At 33.6% G+C, this 14,666-nt stretch overlaps 1 pseudogene; it reads left to right on the top strand.

Moving 5' to 3' along the window:
* Positions 1-2,402, top strand: LOC142609105 (uncharacterized; annotated as a pseudogene).
* Positions 2,403-14,666: the final 12,264 nt, after the last annotated feature.

Here is a 14,666-nt window from a genome sequence, read left to right on the forward strand (position 1 = left end):
ATGGATAAATTTATAATAAGGAAACCCCGTAGGCCGCAAGATTTATCTTCTACTCAAGATTCATGTCTTACTCAAGATTCATCTTCCATTCAAGATTCATCTTCTACTCAAGATTCATCTTCTAAGCATGGTCGTATTGATGTGAACGATCTTCCTTCAGACCCTGGGCTACGAAAAAAGATTTCATTTTATCATCCTAATGATCGAGATGAAATAAGAAGATATTATTTACAAAAAAAACCATGTCAACCTTATAAACACGATTTTCCTCAAACAAAAATTGGTGGACTTATGCGTCGATTTAATCCTAAATGGTTTAAAGAGTATGAAAGTTGGTTGGAATATAGTATTGAAAAGGATGCTGCATATTGTTTATATTGTTACCTATTTAGACAAGATGTTGGTATGCAATCTGGAGGTGATAGTTTTGTGACAAAGGGATTCAATAGTTGGAATAAGAAAGAAAAGTTAGACCAACATGTTGGAGGTGTTAATAGTGCCCATAACCAAGCTCTTAAGGATGGTGAAAATCTAATGAAGCAAAATCAACACATTCAAAGTGTTTTTGTTAAGCAGTCAAATCAAGATAAAATTATATATCGGACTCAATTAAATGCAATAGTTGATTGCATAAGATTCCTTTTGCATCGGGGGTTTGCTTTTCGTGGTCATGATGAATCTGATGATTCAAGTGATAAAGGAAATTTCCTTGAGCTTCTACAATTTTTGGCAGATCATAATGATGTTATTAATGAAGTATTGCAGAAAACTCCAAAAAACAGCAAGCTAACCCATCCTGATATTCAAAAAGACATTGTGAATGCAATTGCATATAAAACTACCAATGCCATCATTGAAGATCTTGGCAGTGAGTTCTTTTCAATTTTAGTTGATGAGTCCTGTGATATCTCAATAAAAAAACAAATGGCTGTTGTTTTGCGTTATGTGGACAAAAAGGGAATTATTATAGAGCGATTTTTTGGTATTGTACATGTAACAGATACCTCTGCCTTGTCTCTAAAAGCTGCTATTGAATTTTTATTCTGTAAATATTCATTGAGTTTATCAAGACTACGTGGGCAAGGTTATGATGGGGCCAGTAACATGCAAGGTGAATTCAATGGTCTTAAAACTTTAATTCTGAAGGAGAATAAATCAGCATTTTATGTCCATTGCTTTGCTCATCAACTTCAATTGACTCTTGTAGCTGTTGCTAATAAGCATACTGATATTGCTGAATTTTTTAGCTTGGTTAGTAAAATAGTAACTATTGTTGGAGCTTCTTGTAAAAGACGAGAATTTTTACGAAATGCACAACTTGCAAAAATCACGAAGCATTAAACTTGGGTGAACTTGAAAGTGGGCAAGGTTTGAACCAAGAGACAAGTCTTAAACGTCTTGGTGATACACGTTGGGGATCACATTATAGGACAATCCTCAACTTGATTTTGATGTTCTCTTCCACAGATTGATGTACTTGAGATGATTGAAAAGGATAGCTCAGCTTCTCTGAGCAAAGAGTTGAAGCTCGATCTATTTTAAGGTTAATTCTATCTTTTGAATTTTCCTTTGCTTTACACTTGATGAAAAATATTTTGGGGATCACAAATGAGTTGTCAATAGCATTGCAAAAGAAAAATCAAGATATTGTAAATGCTATGACGCTTGTTAGAGTGTCTAAGCAACGATTACAAATGATGAGAGATGATGAATGGGAAGCTCTATTGACTGAAGTATCCACATTTTGTAGCAACCATGATATTCCTATCTTGAACATGGAAGAAATATTTGTAGTTGGTGTGAGGCCACGACGCAACGCCCCACAAATTACAAATTTACATCACTATCGTGTTGATTTATTCTTTGAAGTCATAGATCTGCAACTTCAAGAGCTTAATAATCGTTTTTCAGAGGTGACTACTGAGTTGCTACTTTGTATGGCTTGCTTGAATCCAAGTGATTCATTTTCGGCTTTTGATATACAAAAATTGACCCGTCTTGCAAAGTTCTATCCATCTGATTTTTCCGAGACAGATGTATTGGCACTTGATAATCAGCTTCAGACTTACATTGTTGATATGCGCTCCAATAACGAGTTTTTAGAGCTTAAAGGAATTGGGGACCTTGCTAGAAAGATGGTGGAAACAAATAAGGATGTCATATATCCATTGGTATATTTGCTTGTGAAGTTAGTTTTGACCCTTCCTGTTGCGACTGCAACAGTGGAAAGAAGTTTTTCAGCAATGAAATATATCAAAAATGAATTGCGCAATCGAATGGGGGATCAGTGGTTGAATGATTGTTTGACTGTGTACATTGAAAAAGATATAGCTCGTAGGATTGATAATGAATCTATCATGCAACGGTTTCAAAATATGAAACCTCGTAGAAGACAATTGTAGAATTTTATGCTTTTTTTTTTGTTTGTGATATTGATATATTTAAGTCTCTTTTGTTTTAGATTTTATATAATTTATATTTCTTATTGACCCCCCTGAACAAAAATCCTGGAGCCGCCCCTGAATATTGTAGGCAATATATTTTTATGTTGTAAATATAACACCCTAACTTGTATCTGAACCTAACAATCTTGGGAGAAATTATACATTTCTTATGGCCGACCACGTCAGTTTCACTAAAACACTTTCACTTGTTTAAAATTTCTGAGTCAGTAATCAGTTTTTCTATTTAAAAAAATTTTTGGCTTAGCAATTTTAAATAGGTGGGAGTCTTTTAGCGGAATGGTGGACCATGTCACTTATCCACCATGATAGACAAAGAATATATTGACCTCTTGTGATGAATTAATTGATTAATTATCTAAATTTATTAATTAAGCAAATTAACATGCAATGTACATGACAGTACAAACAAACCATCAACTAAAATAAAATGCAATGGAAAATAAAATTGACAAGGTAATTTGTTTTTGAATGGGGAAAACCTTCAAAGTAAAAACCCCATCGGGTGATTTTAAGGTCATCACTCTTGAGAATTTACTATTATCATAACAAGCAATTACAAGTAAAGAAATCCCAGTACCTTATACCAACCTATAGTTGAACCCTTACCTCAATACCTAATTAGACTTGTTCTGTAGTAACAATCTCTCCTTTTAATGCATGGCTCCTAGTACATGACTAACCAATAGATGCGCGGTTCCTAGTATGTGACTTAATCACCAACTTGAGAAGGATGTTGGTTGCAAAGTTCTTCAGTTCATCACACAATGAAGATCACGAAGTTGCTTGGTCACAAAACCCTACGGTGTACAAACACAACAGCTTCTTCAAGAGAAAGAAGAATTAGGGCAAACTCGGTTTTCGGTCACAATTTGCATGAACAACACTTTGCTTCACACTTGTGCAACTGTGCTCTCTGTGATGGCTTTTAAAATAATCCTTATATATGTTTAGGGTTGTGAGAAAAGAAAGCCTAAACACATACTTACGGATTGGAATGAAATTAGAATTGAAAATTTGATTTTCATAATTCTTTATAGATACCCTATCTGTCAAGTAGCTGTCGAGCATTGGGCTAGAACAGCTTTTTAAATCTCGATAGATACTAGTTGTCGAGCTAGCCGTCGAGATTTAAAATCCAACACTTCATCACTTGATTCTTGGACAGACTTGCATGGCTTTAACACTTGAACTTGAAACCTTGTTCTTTGAAGCATTAAACACATCCTAGATCTACCTAATTACAAGTAATGTGCGTTTTGTCAAAGGATTAGCCAATACATGATGACATATGTTCCTAACATAAATCACACATGTCCTAACACACCATGAGGACCTTATAATTTCTTCAATCTTGGACTCAGACCATTAATTTGCTTGAATCCTAAAAAACAAAGTTTAGACAATAACTTTTTTTAATAATAATTTTCAATTTATGTTTGTATTCTAAACCTATATTAGATTTTATCAAAAAAAAAAAAAAAAAAACTTATATTGGATTTCTTATATTATAGATGAAAATACTAATGACATTATTTGTCACCTTTATGCGCAATTCTTGAATATAAATCTTTTTAGTATCAGATATAGTAATAACATTGTGTAGTTTCTTTTTTTTTTCTTTTTTTTTTTTCAAATTACTAGTTGTTAACCCATGTGATGCACATGAAAGTTTTTAGTAACTGTAAGATTTCAGCAAATCAAATGCTTTAAACTTTGAAAATCTTAAAGAAATTACATTAGCACTCATCAATTTGTTTACAAAGCCAATGCTAAATAGATCTACAAATTGCATTCTCATATCCTCTGTCATTTGCAAGGTGACAAGATTCTTTTCATCACGGTTTACTTCCTTCTATTCTTCAAAAGCTTTAAGAAGTGTCATGTGGTCACTGCATAAGAATGTGTATAAGGTTATACAAAATTCAGTCATTATAATCAACATCTTGAAGCTAATATCCAATCCAAAAATGTGTAACCAATGTTACATATTAGAGTGTAGTAGAGGGCAGAGAGTAGAGCAAACATTTTCTTACAACTATAACCATATGGCTTAGAGTTCTAACCATTATTCTAAGGAACCCAACAATATCAATAACCCAAAAATTATGTTGTGATACATTTACTTGAGGACAAATAAATTCGAGCAATCAAAATCAAGCAAATCTATCTTAAAATTACAATTTCAGACACAATCACACAAACCCAATATGAAATTCTACTTAAATGGTCTATCGCTTTCATCGAACTATTTGATTAATAGAAATACAAACATCACTTAGTTTAAGTTAAGCCAATAAAAATCACCAAAAAGGGAAAACCATCTTGTTGGAAACATCACAAAGACCAATAAATTAGATAGAAATATAAAATTAAACAAACTCATTTCCAAACATGTATCTAAGAAAAACTCAAAAATATATAACAATTTTTCTTCTATCTTCATTTAATAAAAAAAAAATGATAAGAAACTATTATTCTAACTTTCATAAATTGCATTTATATCTATCGCTTTCATCGAACTATTTGACTAATAGGCATACAAATAGCACTTAGTGTAAGTAAAGACAATAAAAATCACCAAAAGAGGAAAACCATCATGCATGAAACATCATGGAAACCAATAAATTAGACAGAAATATAAAATTAAACAAAAACATATACAAACACGTATCTATGGAAAACTAAAAAATATATAACAAATTTTCTTCTATCTTCATTCAATAAAGAGAAATGATAACAAACTGTAATTCTAACTTTCATAAATTGCACTTATATCCTTTTTTATAAGCAAGCAAAAAATGTATAGCTGAAGTTGTAATAACAAAATTGGAAAATTCTTAATGGAAGAAGGTAAGTTGTCTATGAATTTAGTCGTAGATATAAGAGGCATATGAAAGCAACAATAACACCAATCAATCAATTATCCAATCTAGCACACACAATCCTCAAGTTGATCCTAGGCACCTATTTCAGATCCCATGTTATACCCTACCATTCAAGAACTTAAGTGCAATTTGCAGCATGAGCTTTGAACTTTCTATTGCATGACAATGATGAAACTACCAATTTTTAGCTCTTTCTCCCAAAATAAAACTTTTGCTCCACTGATATCTTAATTTCCCTCCTCTATTGGTTTGGAATCCGAAGAAACAAAGGCCTATAGCAATATATAACACTAAAAAAAAATAGCTAAAAATAATTGGTAATGTGCCAAAAACAGTTAATCAACCTCATGCAATTCATTTATAAGTAATTTAAGTTAAAACAAATAAGTAACTCTACTAAAGATTACATTTGTGTGTGTATATATATACACACACACACATTGCACATATATTTTCTTTCACGTTTTCACACATATTTTATAAGAGCCTGGTAAGGCACCTTTAACTAATGGTTCATAAGCACTATTTACCACGTTATAAGCTCATGAATGTTAAACACAATTTAATGATTTATACATTATAAATTACATGGAAACTAGATGAAGCTCACCAGCATTTTACTTTTCACAGTGAAAATCACACCTGCATCAGCAATTGCAGTTGGCTTTAAATGCTCCAATAGCCTTGATAGCCACCTGGACATCATTCCAAATTTACTACAAATGGCTAATTACATACAAACGGGCAGAACAATCTAATTAATTCATATAGGTACATTAAAAAAAAAAGAGCATGGCCATTATGATTGATAACTCACTTGAACACGATCAAATTAAATAGAGTGAAACTCCTTGCATACAAATTCAAGCACAACTTCTGTGTTATTTGTTGCTAATAACCTACAGCCTCCTATTCTTCTTTTTTCTCTCTCTAGCTTTAGGTTTATGCTGAATATAGTCCGGCTTGTTTCATTAAAAAATTGTTGTGAACTCTCAATATTCCTAGGCACTTGATAGATACGAAAGGAAAATAAAAAGGGATAGAAAACACACAGCATTTTAAAATATAAAGGCAACCAAATGGCTTGTAGCTTAATTAGCACTTCCACTACCCTATAAGTTGTGGAGACTCATTTTGCACAAACCACTATATAAAAGAATCTCAAAGCACTGTCCTAAAACAACCAATCTAATGCAAGCTTAGCAAATAAAAATTTCGGATATAATCTGATTTTTATCTTGTCTTCAAAATTTATCTATTGACCTTGACTAATTTTGTAACTTCAAGTTCAAATCTCAAATATGCAATTCAATCTGATTTGAAGTGAAGATCCTCTGGGGAAAATCTAATTGTTCTAAATCCAAGATCACAATTCTAAAAATATGGGGTTTCAAGACGAAACCTGAAGCTTTAAGTATAAGGTTAACTGCACAAAAAAACTTTGTATAAAGGTGTAATTTATCATGAATAATGCCATAAGAAACTGTAAATGCATCCATATACCAATAATCACTTTCTTATATGCTTTGACACCAAATGGGTATTAATTAACTAAATTTCACATTGCTAATCCAATGAAGCTCACCAAAGACCACAAAACATTTATATGAAAATAAATAGTTTCACTACTTTAAATAGATCATAATACTATAACTCTGAATTCAGAAATATTTTTTGAGAGCAAAACCTTATAAACCAGAAGTACACAACCTACTAATATTAAATCATGCACAATAAACATGCATAATGCGGTAAACTTATATAATCTCTCGAATTAAACCCTCCAAAATATAGACATCTTGTTATTTTCACTACTTTAAATAGATCATAATACTATAACTCTGAATTCAGAAATATTTTTTGAGAGCAAAACCTTATAAACCAAAAGTACACAACCTACTAATATTAAATCATGCACAATAAACATGCATAATGCGGTAAACTTATATAATCTCTCAAATCAAACCCTCCAAAATATAGACATCTTGTTATTCCACAATTAAATTGCACTCCAAATACCCAACAAACACCTACATCTGTTATGAACATAGTATTTTTCTTATTTTTAATTAGTGTCATCTATTTCTCTCTTTCAAACAAATTACTTTTTTTTTTTCTTTTTTTAGAAACCTTTCTAACAAATTACTTGACCATTAAAAAAACCATAGACTTGAACTTCTTTTTTAGATAATGTCATAGTCTTGAACTCAATTGATTTGGATGATTGATATCGGCTCCTTACATTAATCGTCACTTTTTATATCCTTCTTTTTATTTGTGGGGGGAGGTTTACTTCATTAACAGGCGCATTTAGCCAATAGACAACAAAATTCTCTCAAAATTCTCTGGTGTAGTCTGATTCCTAGGTTTATTGTAGAATACTACTAACTGAGTTAGCTAATATCCATATGTTGATTACCACATTTAATTAAATTTTCTGTTAATCCCGGTAAATATCATATGACTAACTAATTAAAATGAAATTTTCCCCTAAAAAAAAAAAAATTAAAATGAAATTTATTCCAAAATTTAAACATTAATTTAAAACTTATCTTCTTCTCCAAAAAAAAAAAAAAACTTATTAAAGAGTTACCTCTAGCATTCACAACCGAATTATCAAAAATAAAATAAGACTATTTAAATTTTTAAATTTTAAATAAAGCATTTTATAGAAGTTTTTTGAAACATTTTAAAATTTAAATGCAATACATCGAAAATAGGTTTATAAAGTAATTTACCTTTCCTTTTTTTGGCAAACTATTATACCCACAAGTACTAATGATCAAGTTTAGCCTTTTACTCTTACGGGTCAGTATTTGGTCAAATCGGGTTATAGATTTCTGCATGAAAGTGGCTCACCGGAACAGATACAGCTGCATAATTCGGGCTTTTAGAAGGATTTATCGAACTTGGAGGTTCCTAGTAAGGTGAAAACTTTTGTTTGGCGAGCTTGCAGGGAGGCTCTACCTACCAAAGCCAATTTATTCAGAAGGAAGATCACCACAGACACAGAGGCACTTTGTGAGAATTTTAAGGTAAGAAATGAAGATAGCTCGCATGCTATTTTCTTTTGTACTGATGTGCAGGCAGCATGGTTGTCAGACCCCCAATTAATGGAGTTGGCTTTCAACAATGGATGGCAGACCTGTGATGGACATCTTCGAGTATGCTTTCTCGGAGATAAAAGATACTTCCTTTCTAGCGTTCATGGGCTAGGCAATCTAGAATCGTCGAAACCAAATTCGGTTTAAGGAAGCTGCGTATCCTTTAAACCAAATCAGCTACCTGTCCAAGGAAAGAAAGACCGAGTTCCAACAATTCCATCCAATCACTCCGATTAAGCAACATAGAAAGCACACTAGATGGAAGCCACCGGACTTGGGAAGTTTCAAGGTGAACTACGATGGTGCTATTTTTCCAGAGCAAGGGAGAGCTGGACTTGGGGGGGTTGTAATCCGTAACTCAGAGGGTTCTGTTTTAGCCTCTCTGTCACAGCAAATTCCTATGCCAGCGACAGTGGCACAATTTGAAGCATTAGCTGCCAGGAAAGCCGTCAAGTTTGCTTTGGAGATCGGCATCACCTCTGCTACTTTCGAAGGTGACTCGGATACTGTCTTCAAGGAACTCTACAGTTCAGACACTTCTCTAGCATACATGGCCATTTGATTCAAGACCTTAAAACTTTAACTTTTTTCTTTAGTTGTATCAGCTTTGTTCATGTTCGTCGACAAGGAAACAATGTTGCTCGTTCATTAGCTAGATGAGTTATTAATTTGTCTGATTTAACTATCTGGATGGAAGATGTACCATCAAACATTTCTCATGTGATTTAGGCTGATTTAGCTTCTTTGATTAATTAAATGAGTAGTCTTCATTCTCAACAAAAAAAAGTTTGGCAAATTATTATTCATTCTTTACTTCAATTAGGATATTTAAATGAGTTTCATTAAAAAAAAAAAAAAAAAAAAAATTAATGAGCAAGGTGGTTATTGTCAATTATTACTTTTATTTATTTATTTAGAATCTATCGTCAATTACTCCTGAATTAGGTATTGACAACAAAAGTTTCCACTTTGGGAATATTGTTAACAACTTCATAAAATATATGATGGAAATTGATAATTAATTATTATTTATAATTCTGTGTTTATTCTCTTTGATATATTTTAAAGTGCGCGGGACCAACGTTAATAAAGATAATTATGCAAGTAATGCAACCGGTTCTCATAGTAGCACAATGGTTTGGTTACAAATAACTAGTACCATACCTTGGGTTCGAGAACTGGGGCAAATCAAAGATCAATCAGGATATGAGGTATTCTAAAATACCTCTTTTCTTTTTATTTGTTTTGAGGTCTTTTTATTTGGAAACTTAGGGTCCGTTTGGATAGAGCTTATTGCTGAAAACTGAAAACATTGTAGTAAAATAATTTTTAAATGTGTGAATAGTGTTGTGGGACCTATTTTTAATATTTTTTTTGAATAAAGTGCTTGTGGGTCTCATGAACAGTGCGTAAACAGTGCAGCTACAGTGCGTGAACAGTGAAATTGGTCTTCCGCACAGTAAAATAACGTGCATGAACAGTACCGGTTACGGTTCATGCACGTTGAAAAAAAAAAAAAAAAAAAACGCAGAATCTCAAAATGTGGCCACAAAACGGACTATCCAAACTAAGCTTTAGGCCCTGTCTGTTTGGAGTGAAAATAGGAGAGATGGAAAACATAGGGTGGAAAATGGTATTTTTCACTGTTCGTTTGGAGAGAAAAAATTAGAAGGATGGAAAACCCGGAAGGAATGTTTGGAGGTCTTTTTATTTGGAAACTTAGGCCCCGTCTGTTTGGAGTGAAAATAGGAGAGATGGAAAACATAGGGTGGAAAATAGTATTTTTTACTGTTCGTTTGGAGAGAAAAAATTAGAAGGATGGAAAACCCGGAAGGAATGTTTGGAGGTCTTTTTATTTGGAAACTTAGGCCCCGTCTGTTTGGAGTGAAAATAGGAGAGACGGAAAACATAGGGTGAAAAATAGTATTTTTCACTGTTCGTTTGAAGAGAAAAAATTGAAAGGATGGAAAACTTGGAAGGAAAATTTTCCTCCCGGGCCCACATATATTTTCCTCATTGGGAGAAAAACATTGGGGAGAAAATTGGTCCTCTCCCCAACGTTTTTTTTTCTTTTCTTTCCAACGTTCAAGACCTGAACGTTTTTTTTTTTTTTTTTTTGCAACGTTCAGGTCCTGAAAGTTCTTTTTTTTTTTTTTCAACGAACGTTCTCTCTCTCTCTCTCTCTTTTTAACGTGACTTAATCTAATTTTTACATTATAATAATAAAAATAATAATAAAAATTTATATATATGATGTGATAAATTTTATATTATGTAATGAGTACAAATAAATCTATTTTTTACATATTATGTAACAAGGGTATAATAGCCAATTTATATAAATTACATTTTCCATCCTTCCATTTTTCTTTCCAACCGAACAAAAGAGTTTTCCACTCCTCCAACTGAACACACAAGAGGAAAAACTAAAATATTTTCCATCTTCTCACTTTTCCACTCCTCCAACCGAATGGACCCTTAGGGTGTGTTTGTTTGAAGGTGAAATAGGGTGGATGGAAAATTTTGAAGAGAAAATAGGAGTGTTGTATTCTAGGCACTACAATAGTAGCTTTGTTGCTTTCTAGTTTCGTGTTTAATACATCCAATTTGCCCAAAAAAAGAAAAAGAAAAAAAGAAAAGATACTTGAAAAATAATACTAAGAAAATTTTGGGTCACCCCTAAGTCCAACTTTTTTTTTCCTAATTTCTTATTCACTGATCCACTTCAAAACATTTTGATCCCACTCTAATTTCCTATTCTTTGATTTTGTTTCTTTTGATTTACCCCTTGTTTGTATTTTGGAACAAATCAGGCTTGATGCCTTAGGAGCTTTGTATTCTAGGCGCTGCAATAGCAGCGTTGTTGCTTTTCTAGTATCATGTTTAATACATCCATTTTACAAAAAAAAAAAAAACCTGAAAAATAATACTAAGAAATTTTGGGTCACCCCTAAGTCCAATTTTTTTTTTCCACTTCAAAACGTTTTGATCCCACTTTAATTTTGGCACCACCCAAACATTTGGGAAAAAACCATTTTTTTTTTCCACTTGGAAAATCATAAATCACTCTATAAATTAAATTGTGCAGCTCAATTGAATCACAAAGTTGAGTGTATTGTAGTTCAAGTGACATTTCCTAGTGTTTCTAACGGAGAAGTTTAGGTTTGACACCCCTTCCCAATTATTGAATTATATCAATAAATAAATAATGGTTGAAGCCTAAACTAAGTTAACTGTGTGAAAATCACCCTTTCACTTAAAGAATTTATAGTAGGCTCAATAAAACCACAATTAGCCAAAATTATAACTAAACTCCCCTTGAACCCACTTGCATTAAGCACAATAGTTTTTCAAAAACATAATAATAATTGATGATGCCAGAATCATCAGTAGTTGAAGTCGTCTAGACAGCTCCGATGTAACCTGCAAGATAACAAGGTGTTAAGAGCTTTGCAAGTTGCTGATGATGACATGAGGAATTGGAGTGCTTAGACAACATCAGACCAGTCACTTAGCTCAATATTTTCTCAAGACACCAATGGCTCCTCATGCCTATCTAGTGAAGCTCCTAAGTGCTTTTTGAGGGGGACAAGTCTGGTCTCCCTTCTAGATTCAGATTAATGATCATGATGAGGGGCAGCATGTGAAGGCACCTTACTCCACATGATGCCCCAAGGCCATGGCAGTAGTGAGCCATGGTGGGCAGAGATGGTTCGGTGGTGATGGGTAGCAGCAAGTGGTGCTAACCCTAGGTGATGGTTCATGGCATGGTGGCTTGGCAGAGTTGCTTTGTGTGTGGGCTTGGTGGCTTGTGTGCAAGGCAGTGCTGGGCTACTATGATGACATTAGGTTGTGCAAGGCATTGGGTTGGTTGGTGCTAGCAGAATGCATGGACTTGTGTGAGTGGGCTGATAGTAGTTGCTTGGTGGGCTGCATATGGACATGTTACGTGGGCTGTGATGCTGATGAGAAGGGCTTGGGCAAGGGCCAAGCTTTTAAAATGTGATAGGATAATCATGTGTGGGCTGCTGGAGCATGGGCAGAGGCCTCATGATGTGCTGAGTGATGGGCTGGCATGTGCAGAGTGTGCAGCAGCAGTTACTAGCAGTTACTAAGCAGTTCCTAGCTTGCTGGATGTTTAGACCTGCTATGTAGGGGTTAGAAACGTGGAGAGCAGGCCAAGACAATATCAGTTGGAGGTGTCCTAAGTCAAACCACATGTGGTAGCAAGTCCTGGACAAAGACAGTTACTTGGTAGTAACTGCCGTGACAGTTATTTCCGTGCATATAGCCTAGGCTGTTGGGGTTGTCAACAGTAGAGATTGTACTATTGCCTTAGATAATTATGCATAATTACTTACTGCACTTGAATCACTTTGAAAGTCCAGTTGAAACACCCTCCAAATAGTCTCAAAATACTCTTAAATAGGAACATAATCAATCATGAAAATTACTTAATATCCTCCACAAAATATAAATCTTATTGAATTATACAAATTGACTCACTGAAATTATACATTGCTAAACTAAATGATAACACTAATGCAAAGTATCTCTACCCAAGAATATGTTTCCTTGAATTTATCAAAACTCAGAGCCAACAGCTAATACTTTAGGATTTAATATATATCCTAAACAAAAGTAAAACCTTAACCATGAATTAGGCTCTATAACTATAACTTTGTTCTAAAATTCATGCTATGGGTAAACTTAGGATTTAATATATATCCCAATGGCAACAGTGGACCAAAACTAATTTGACTTGTTCATGGACTTAATATCAGTGACCCTAATATATATTTCATATCTAAGCATTTTGAGATGCAATTAGAATTGGATAGAAGAAACAAGTCTGGCATTATCCTTTTAAAGAATTGTAGACGTGTTGATTTCTAATCATTCATTGTGGTAGGGAATAGTCAAAGTCTAGGCAAAGACTACCAAGGCATTAATCATCCGTCAGAGAACTTGGACTTTGACAAAATAAGATTTAATGAATGGGGTCGGTTGCAATTTCTCCAGCAATTCATAATTAACCCTAAGACATAGATCAACGGCCCAAAAGCTCCTATAGACCTTAAAGCCCTTATAGTCCTACAAAACGGTGCAGCCTTATTCATGCTTTAAATAATTTTAGCTGTTCTTTTAGACTCCAAACAGTGGCATTCTAGGATTCAAGAATAATTGAAATAGTGTAAAAATCGTAATCCAAGAAATTACCAATTCACAATTTACACATCACTAAAGTTTTCCATGATAAAATTTTAACAAATTTATACCTGGAATAATTGATTTCCTCTTCAATTGTATTTGTGCTAAAATCTAAGGAAAAAAACCTCTTAGCCTCTTTGATAAAACCCTTCCTATGAAAACCCTGATTATCTCTTCCTCTACCCTGTAGTTCATTATAGAGATGTGAGCTTAGTAGTCAGTGGGCTGCAGTTATTAATAAAAGAAAACCTATGGCCCATCAAATATATTTTAAATAAAACTTAATAATAATCTCAAATAAAATTATGTGGGTTATTACAAGAGTTGCTTAGACAAGACCACTCAGAGTCAGACTATAAGCATTCCTCTTGACACATGTTTTTGGATTAAGCCTCACACGTAAACTTCCTTTTTAATTCATTTTTTTTTTGTTGATAAGGATGTTAGGCCTGTACAGTGTACACTCATGGATAAGAATTCAAAATTATTTTTGATAAGAACAACCCTGTTCAGTGTTCATGGATGAACGTTGCCTTTTCTTCTTCTTATACATATTACGTAATATATATATATATATATATATATATATATATATATATATATATATATATATATATATAACATGCTCAGGTCGGTTCGGTCTTCGTTAGTGTGCACATCTTGGCGCCGATGGTTGCATCGGTCCGACGTTGGCACTGAAGATCTGCCACCGACCACCGTGCCTGAACCTTCGGCGGAGCCCTGAGCAAAGGTAGTGCGGTCAAACTAGTTTTGTCGGTGCCGGTATATCCTTGAACATGCCAAAATGAGAGTAGCTGAGCTGTGTGGGAAACAATTAAAGGGAAAAGACATGTGTGGCTGAGATCAAAAGAGGAAAAAAAAAAATCTTGCACGATACTGACTCAAATAGTGACAGGCATCATTTAAAATTTTTTTTTCTTCAAAAAACGCAAGTGACAACTGTGGCATGTTTGTACCCCACTAACCCATTCAGCCATACA

Source organism: Castanea sativa, chromosome 9 (genome assembly GCF_040712315.1).
Source record: "Castanea sativa cultivar Marrone di Chiusa Pesio chromosome 9, ASM4071231v1".
NCBI classification, from domain to species: domain Eukaryota; kingdom Viridiplantae; phylum Streptophyta; class Magnoliopsida; order Fagales; family Fagaceae; genus Castanea; species Castanea sativa.